We start from the raw sequence: 9,685 nt of genomic DNA, 5'->3' as shown, positions 1-9,685 counted from the left end.
TTTTCTTTTTTTTTTTTTTAAAGCAATTGGGGTTAAGTAACTTGCTCAAGGTTACATGGCCAGCTATTTCTGGGTGTGGTGCTAAGTGTCTGAGCCCAGATTTGATCCCCAAGTCATCCCAACACTGGGGCTGGTGCTCTTACTCTCTGAGCCACCTGGCTGCCCTGGCAAATTTTCTTAATTTCTTATAGCATTGTGTCTAGATTCCTTTTAATCATAATTTTCAGTTGGTCCAGCAATTCCTATGTTGTTTTTCTTTAATCTGTTTTCCAGATTATTTTTCTGATAAGATGTTTCACATTCTGTTCTATTTTTCCATTCTTTTGATATCTTATAATTTCTTGGTGTCTTGTGAAGTCATTGGCTTCCCCTTGTCCAATTCTAATTTTTTTTTTAAAGCAATCGGGGTTAAGTTAACTTGCTCAAGGTTACACGGCCAGGTGTTTCTGGGTGGGTGCTAAGTGTCTGAGCCTGGGATTCGATCTCCAGGTCAGTCTGGCACTGGAGCCAGTGCTCTTACTTGCTGTGCTACCTGGCCGCCCTGGTACAATTCTAATTTTTAAAAATTATTTTCTTCCATAAATTTTTGGATCTCTTTTTTCAATTTGTTGACTTTCTTTTCATACGCTTTAAAAAAATTTTTGTCTTATTCTTACTTTTTCTCTAACTTTTTCTCAACCTCTCTATTTGATTTTTTAAATTCTTTTTAAGCTCTTCTAAGAACCTTTTTGGGCTTGTAACCATTTTACATTTTTCTTTGAAGTGAATGTGGCTGTTTGAGTTTTATTGTCTTCTGGGTTTGAGTCCAGATCTTCTCTATCACCATAGTAGCTATCTAAAGTCAGTTTCTTTATCTTTTGCTTACTCATTTTTAGTGGGTTATTTCTGGATGATTAATTTTATGTTAGAATCAGGCTCTATTCTCCAGATGTGAAGGATAATGTCTCAAGCTTCCAGCTTTTTGTGATATTGTTTTCTGAGATCTATCTATGGGCCTGACCTCAGACTCCTCTCTATCCATGATCAGTGCCCCCAGCAATCTGTCACCACAAATTCTCTTATTCTCTGTGCTTCCTCCAGCTGGTGCAAGCTTCAGCTCATTCCTCTGCCCTGGAACCAAAACCAGAGACTCAGCTCTTCTGTGAGTGCCCACAGTCAGCAGGGTCCCCACCCTTCTGTTTCTGAACTTACTCTCCTTGCCCACAACCACACAGCCACAGCCTAAGACTATTCCTGGTCAGTACACCTGGGTCCAATGTCCAGCACCAGTGAGGGCCCTGAAATCTTCCCTCAATCAGCCATCTGACTTGTACATTGTCTATAGGGTGAACATTCCTGAAGGTTGTTGTTTGTAGATTTGGTGATATCTACCCCAAGGTATCTGCACTTCAATCAGGCTAGACCATCACTCCAGGAGGTCAGGTCTTTCCTAACATTCTCCCAAGTTGTCTTAAGCTGGACAACTACTTTACTCTGACTTTTAATTATTTCTGCTGCCCTACAGTTCACTTTGAAGCATTATTTTAAATTATTTGTGGCAGAATTTGAGAGATCCAGGTAATTTATTGCCTTATTCCACCACCTTCCAATTTGAGAGTTTATGGCATGTTTTTGAGGACCTTCATCTCACTTCCTGCCTTCTGGATACTATTTTCAATGTCCTTCCTAAAATGTGGCACTCTAAATAGTGCACCATAGTTAAAGTGCAGTCTGACCAGGTCAGAATAGGTGGAACTATCCACTGCTTAATCCTGGTAATCATGCCTTTCTGAATGCATCTGAAGACTGCATACATCACACTGTAAATTCAGATTGAATTTGCAGCCTACCAACACAGCTGGATCTTTTACAACTAAACTGCTGTTTATCCATGCCTCTCCAACTTTTGCTGTGAAGTTGACTTTTTTGAATCCAAGCTGTTTCATTGAGTTTACATTTTTCCTTATTCAATTAGATGGAACCTAATCTTCTAGTCTGTAATAGCTTTTCGGATTCTGAGTCTACTGTCCAGCATGGATTGGCTTTGTATTAGCTGCAGATTTGATAAGCATACCATCTATATCTTTATCTAAATGTTTGATTAAAAAATTAAACAGCAAAGAGCCAAACACAGATCCCTGCAACATTTGACTGGATACTTCCTTGTAAATTCAACTATTCACATGGCTTAGTAGATAGTGTCCTTGACATGGAGTCAGTAAGATCTGGGTTCAAATCTGGTGATATCCTCCTTTACAAAATGGGAATAAGAATTACATCTGCCTCAGAAGACCATTGTGAATACCAGATGGGATGCTTGTAAAATATCTTACAAAGCTTATAACACCACATAAATAAGTGCTATTATTATTACTTTAAGTCTGGACACTAATCTAGTTCTGAATTCATCTACAAATTCTAACTATCCTCTAGCCCATATCTCAACATCTTTTCCACAAGAATAATTTGAGACATTTTGTCACATGCTTTCTTGAAACCTAGATAAGCTCTATCTTCATTTCCCTGAGGTACCAGTCCAGTAGTCTATCAGAATGGGAGATAAAGTTAGCACGGCAAAACTTCTTAATGAAATCACATTAGCTCTTTGTGATCACCACTTTATTTCCTAGATGTTCACTAATTCTTTTAATAATCTATTCTAAAATTTTGCCAGAAATAGAAGTCAGCCTTATTGTCTTCTAATTTGCAGATTCCATTTTTCAGAGAGTGAGAGAAGATGGCAAAAGTTAGCCCTTCATGCCCAAGGCATCTCCTCAAGTATGGTCTATAGAGACCAAATTAGAGGCTGACAGATTGACCAAATTCCACCACAGAAAGTTGGACCAAGCGCACTGAGAGATGGACCAGTATGCAGAGACCCTGCTTTCTGAAAGGCAAAAGGATTTGGGATCAGAACCAGCAAGGTAGCCTGATTTGGGAACAGCACTGGAAACATGTAGCCAAAGAGACCATGCTGAATTTTGCTGTACCTTAGACTAAATATTCAAATGAATGCATTCAAGAGAGGCATTTGAAACTAATTTGCCAGTAACTAAATCCCACTGGATTGTCGTTGGGGAATGGAGAGGTGGTTGAAGAAAGAAGAAATTTAATCACAGTAATTCTTCTCTGGGTTCTTTCTATTTGTACTCAAAGGACCAAATGTATCAGTATAGCAGTGACAGTGAGAGATGGAGATATAGAGTGTCTTGCTGTACTAGACAGTAAACACCAAGTGACCATTATTCATTGTATTCAGGTAGGCTATAGTGTATTGAAGCTGAGCCTCTGTGGGTCAAATGAGAACTACCTACATTTGAGTTATAGAATAGTGAGTCTAGAGTTCCCTAAGGAAGTTTCCTGACAATCATTCAGTCTTGGTAACCATCTCTAGAGTTTCAGCATTGACTAGAACCAACTCTAGCCTCATCAAAAAACTGGTAGAGGGGGCAGAGTCAAGATGGCTGAGTAGAAGCATGACCTCTGAGCGGCTCAGATTTTCACCTTCCTCAATCAATGTAAAAAGGGAACTCTGCACAAACCTTGGAGCTGCAGAACCCACAAAATGACACAGACAAGCTAACCTCTGGCAGCAGGCAGACAGCACAGTGCTCTGGGAGCCAAGCCCAGCCCCAAATCAAGGGCCAGGCCTGACCAGCCCCAGGCCAGAGGGACTCCAGATCAGCAGCAGCTATGGCCATTTCCAGATTTATCAACACATAGATGTGAAGGACAAAGTGAGAGGTCAGTGCAGTCTGGACTTTGGGACCCAGTAAGTGGGACTGCATAAGCTTTTGCCCCTGGAGTGAGAAGCTGCTGAGACTCCAGCACAGCCAGCCAGCGCCACATGGTGGCTTCAGCTCCTGGCCTGCAGAGTGTAGGGGGACCAAGTGATCTGTCTGAGGGGTGTTGTTCTTGCTTTAACCTGCTTGGATCTGGATTGCAGTCTAGGGTGGAGATCCTGGGGTGTGTGTCCAGCTTGCCAGAGTGTGTGGAGGCCTCAGAGAGGGCACCCATCTAATACCTCCAGCATCTGAAAAAACCTCAGCATTTGGGACGAAAGCTCCCCTGTCTGGGGGCAGAGCCCTACTGTGGCAAAAAGCCCAGGGGTAAAGTGACTGAGGGGCAACATGACCAGGCAAAGGAAACAAATCAGACAGAATATTCCAACATTAGACTCCTATTTGGGGGACAAAAAGGAGCTAAGCATGGAGCAGGAAGAAGACAGTGAAGTCAGAACTCCAGCACCAAAGGCTTCAAAGGAAAATATGAGCTGGCTACAGGCCATAGAGGACCTTAAGAAGCAGATAAGAGAAGTGGAGGAAAAATTGGGAAGAGAAATGAGAACGATGCAAGAAAATTATGAAATGAGAGTCAACAGCCTGACTGAGGAAAATCACACTTTAAAAAACATACTAACTCAAATGGCAAAAGAGGCTCAAAAAGGCAGTGAGGAGAAGAATGCCTTAAAAAGCCAAATTTGCCAGATGGAAAAAAGAATCTCAAAAGCTCAATGAGGAGAATCATTGCTTCAGAATTAGATTGGAGCAAATGGAAGCTAATGACTTGATGAGAAATCAAGATGCTGTTAAACAGATCCAAACAAATGAAAGAATAGAAGGCAATGTGAAATATCTCATGAGAAAAACTACTGACCTGGAAAATAGATCCAGGAGAGATAATTTAAAAATTATTGGACTACCTGAAAGCCATGATGAAAGTAAGAACCTAGAAATCATCCTCCAGGAAGTTCTCAAAGAAAACTGCCCTGATGTTTTAGAACCAGAGGGTGAAATGGAGGTTGAAAGAATCCACCGATCACCTCCTGAAAAAGATCCCAAAAAGAAAGCTCCTGGGAATATTATAGCCAGGTTCCAGAATTCCCAGATTAAGGAGAGAGTATTACAAGCAGCCAGGAAGAAACAATTTGAATATTGTGGAAACAGAATCAGGATAACCCAGGATCTGGCAGCTTCTACACTGAGGGATCGAAGGGCTTGGAATATGATATTCCGGAGGTCAAGGGAGCTGGGATTAAAACCAAGAATCACCTACCCAACAAAACTGAGTATCATGTTTCAGGGGAAAATATTGCCATTCAGTGGAAAAGAGGACTTTCAAGCATTCTTGATGAAAAAACCAGAGTTGAATAGAAAATTTGACATTCAGATACAAGAAGCAAGAGAAGTATCAGAAGGTAAACAGGGAAAAGAAATCATAAGGAACTTATCAAAGCTGAACTATTAACATTCTTACATGGAAAAACAATAATTGTAACTGATGAAACTTTTCTCAGTATGAAAATAGTTGAAGGGAACATAAATATATATATACATATATATATGTTTATATATGAGGGTATATGGGCATGTGAATACATATGTAAATGTGTGTATATATGTTTACAGGTATACATAGATAGAGGGCAGAGGACCAATTTAACAGGAAGGGATGATACTTAAAAGGTGAAATTAACAGAGGAGAGAGGAATATAATGAGGGGGGATGGGGAGAGACAGAATGGGGTAAACTATCTCATATAGAAGAGGAAAGGGAAAATGATTACAATGGAGGGGAAGAATAGGAAGGCAAAAGGGAATGGGTCAACCTTATTTCCATTGAATTTGGCTTGGGGAGGGAATGAAATACACACCAAATAGAGAATCTCACCCTACAGGAGAGTAAGGGGAAAGGGGATGAGAGGGGGGATGATGGCAGGGAGGGCAGGCTGCGGGGGGGGGGGGGAGTTGTAAGCATCCACTTTTGAAAAGGGATAGGATCAAAGTAGAGAATAGAACAAGTGGGAGGTGGGATAGAAAGGAGTAAAATATGTCAGTCTTTTACAATATATCTACTATGTTATTGTTTTGCATGAGCTACACATGTACAACTTGTACTGAACTGCTTATCTTCCCAGTAAGGGTGGGTGACAAGGGAGGAAGGGAATGAATCTTTAATTCAAAGTTTTAAAATCAAATGTTTAAATATATATTTAAATATAATACAAATATATATTTATTATACATTATATATTTAAATATATAATAGTATATATATATACATACTATTATTAATACTATTTTACATGTAATTGGGAAATAAGATATACAGGCACTGGGGCATAGAGATCCACCATGCCCTACTAGAAAAGTCGAAAGGGGTATGGGAGAGAGCAGACTGGAGGAGGGGATATCCTGTGGGACTGCTATTTTGGGGAGGTGGATAGGGGAAAAATGGGGAGAAATTTTGTAACTCAAAATTTGGTGGAAATGAATGAAGTAAATCAGAAGTTAATAAAGCACTTGAAAATGAAAAAAAAAAACTGGTAGAGTACTATAGGTTGAGAGCTGAGGTTTAGCCCCTAAACATTCTGACAAACCATTCCTCTTGTGCAGAAGTTAGAATAAGAGTAAGAGTAGCACAGGAAGAAAGTATTGTATACTTTCATTCAAGGGGGTATCCAGAGAAATTCAACTCTAGAATCTCTCTGGTGCCAAAGTAAGTGAAGGATTGTCTAAAGAAAAAGTTCAGTATGAGAGTCAGTGTTCTCCCACTGCATAGGGAGATGTAGGATGGAATGAGGCACTCAAGATTCCTTTGCTTATTGTTTTAATGCATATTAAAATTTAATGTTTAAAATGTATATGTACTCTTAGTATGGTGTGGTCTACAAGCATGGTACAATGGTTTTTGAGATTCTCAGTTATCTGAAGTGGGGACTAGATTTAGATATATTTATTACCAAAATACCCTACCTAGAAGGAATCTAATAATTTGCAGGAATTTAAGGTTTGGTACAGTAGGTAGGTTACATACAAGCTTGAAGGTATAACTAACACACTGGATGACCAAATTAGGTTTCAAAAAGATGTTGATAGGCAATACAAATGGGCCCAAACCAAGGAGACAATTTAAAATATTTTTAATTTATATATTTTATTTTAACATAGTAGACACTTCCTCATAAATAACACCTTCACAAACACACAGAGAATAACTTTCTGTAAAACAGTGTTAAGTAAAGCCATCTAATTCAGTCAGCTATTAAGACTAATAGTACATGTGCATTTCAGTTTTTGTAATTAACTATTTTTAATAGGAAGGAAGGATGCTTCAATTTTAGTAATTTAGAACCAACATTGTCCATTTCATTTTTTTTAATATTTTGTTGATTTATTTTGTTTTGTAAGTTACTTTCCCTTCAGACCCTACCTAATGACAAAGGAAAAGTTTAGCAAAGTCAAACAAAACAGGAGCTTGTCTAACATTGTGTGGAACTTTGTATTTTATAATCCATTATTTCTCCCCCAAGAGGAAGTGGGTTTAATCCTTTGTTCTGTAGAACTGAGATTGTTGCATTTAATATGTTCTAGTGCCTCTTGGTATCATTTTAAATGTAGCATTGTAGTAATTCCACACCTCAACTTTCTTTGCTCTGGATTGTTTCCTGCATTTAAAGGATTTCTCATATTTGTCATATCCTTTCTTATGATGGTGGGTAGGGAGACACAGATTTAGGATCTGTGGTTTAGGAAATTCTTGTTAAGAAACCTCCCTCTACCAGAGCAGATAAGCAACTATTCTACAACTTTCAATCTTATACAGCTGGCTGGAGCACTGGTGGGTCCAATGTCTTGGCCAGGACCAAGCAGCCAATATGCTTCTAAGTTAGGTCTTGAAACGAAATCTTTCTGACTCCAAGGTTTCCAACCACTTGACCATTTCACATCTTTTACCATTTCTTGTGGTAAATAATAATTTGTGGGCAGAGCAACACCTCCCAAAGTCCCAGAATCATAGACTAGGCTAATTATTCCCCTAAAAAGTAACGAAATGATCTTTAAGGCTTCTTTGGTCTAAGGCACTAACAAGCACCCCATTAACATAGCTCTCTGGTTGCCTAAGTACAAAAAGACCTGCACATGAGTCACATATTTCTGATCAGGCACATGACAACGGCAAATGAGAAGAGAAGCTGTGCCCAATTGAATTGGTGCTATATTCTTGCTGAATAGCCTTTCTGTGTTACTGTTACATAAACTAATTTTTGTTAAATGTTAGGTAGTCTATGAGTGTCTCATTTTGATCCAAATCTGAGCCTGAATCAGCAGATTATTAAGTCATCCCTGGCCTAAAACACCTTTGTATTTTTGTATCACAATTTATAGGACATTCCTTAATCAAAAGAGCCCGCCATGTTTCCAATATTTTTCCTACTTCGAAAAGTACTTCTATGACTACTTGGGTATATTACTAAACTGTTCATACCCTTTGATCCAGTAATTCTACTATGGCACCTTTTTTTCTGTCTTTTACCTCTTTGAAGTATATGTCCACTTGTGAGATCTCTGATCCAAAACCATATGGCAACTTTCCTCTACTCATTCCAAGATTATTTTCAAGAAGATTTGCCATTATATTTGACTCAAGTTTTGTTGTCTTTAAGTATTTTTTGTTGTTGTTTAGCATTGTTATAGACAGATATATCATTATTTAGGTCTGGACTTTTTTATGTTGCATCAGTTTATACAAGTTTCCCTTTGCTTCTCTGAATTCTTCATTTATTGTTTCTTGTGATTTAATAATGTACATTCATGTAACCCAAGTCCCCAAAAACAATGGTATGAGACTTCTCAGTGGAGATAAATGCCCTGTGCTTACATTAGGGATAGATGGAGATGGAGAGAGTGGGAGAGCTTAAGGCTCTTCAGGTCTTTTTTGGTCTTTTCAGTCTCTTTGGGCTGCTAGCCTGGACAGAGAAGATGGATAAGGCCAATTCTGCCTCAGACTGCTGAAAAGAAAGACTATGAGAAGGTAGGAGAGGAGCTGGCAGTTTCCATCATGTTCCTATCCCTGGCTTCCTCCATGAGCACCTTCTGATAACTCTCCCTTGGGTAAAATCCAGGACCCTCAGGAGATGGCCAGGCAGGTGAAAGACAAGGAGGCTTTTCAGAGACTCACCTTCCTATACCAGGCTGACCACTGCGTCTTAGCCCAGAACCCTGAGAACCAGGAGCTGGCGAGGTTTTACCGCCACACGGAAAAAACCATTGGAAAGCGGCTCGTCCTGCGACAGGACCCCTCGGTCAAGAGGACCCTCTGTCGCAGCTGCTCCTCCCTCCTCATCCCCGGTCTGACTTGCACCCAGCGGCAGAGGGGTCGCCTAGGCCAGCTCTGGACAGGACAGACTTGTCTAACATGCCATCGAAGCCGCAGATTTCTCAATGACCCCAGGCACCAGCTCTGGGGGGACCAGCCTGAGGCCCAGATGGGGAACCAGGCAGACCCCAAGTTGACTAGGTCTGTAGCAAACACAAGCCATCCAGTCTCCGCCCAGCCATCTGGGGAAAAATTGCACCATCAGGACCTCAAAATACAATGACTGTGAGGGTATCTTCTACAAAGGACTAGGAAATATGGGGTGTCATTCAGATAAAATATTCAATAAAGTATTAAAATAAAAAAATCCAGGACCCTCTCTCTTGGTTGAGCTGAGTTGCCTCACTTTCAATGGGAGAGTTCCTTTCCTTTATTTTATCTGATATATATTCTCCTCTATGTTTACTTTCTTTGATTCCAGCCCCCCCTTTTTTTGCTATTTAACTTGGAAAATGGATGTCTTGTATTCACTGAAGAACTGATATTTGGTGGGAAGGGGGTCAAGCTTTGGATATTCAGCTTGAAATCCTTCTGTTTTCCTTATAAAT

General features: G+C 39.8%; 1 pseudogene; it reads left to right on the top strand.

Moving 5' to 3' along the window:
- The first annotated feature begins 8,895 nt into the window (after positions 1 to 8,895).
- LOC138159768 (ribonuclease P protein subunit p21 pseudogene) lies at positions 8,896 to 9,419 on the top strand (annotated as a pseudogene).
- The last annotated feature ends 266 nt before the right edge of the window (positions 9,420 to 9,685 follow it).

This window comes from Petaurus breviceps, unplaced genomic scaffold (genome assembly GCF_028583685.1).
Source record: "Petaurus breviceps papuanus isolate PSGF00001 unplaced genomic scaffold, PetGlider_PUasm1.0 178, whole genome shotgun sequence".
Classification (NCBI taxonomy): Eukaryota; Metazoa; Chordata; class Mammalia; order Diprotodontia; family Petauridae; genus Petaurus; species Petaurus breviceps.
The sequence above is the reverse complement of the archived record's forward strand: the minus strand, read 5'-3'. Positions and strand labels throughout refer to the sequence as shown.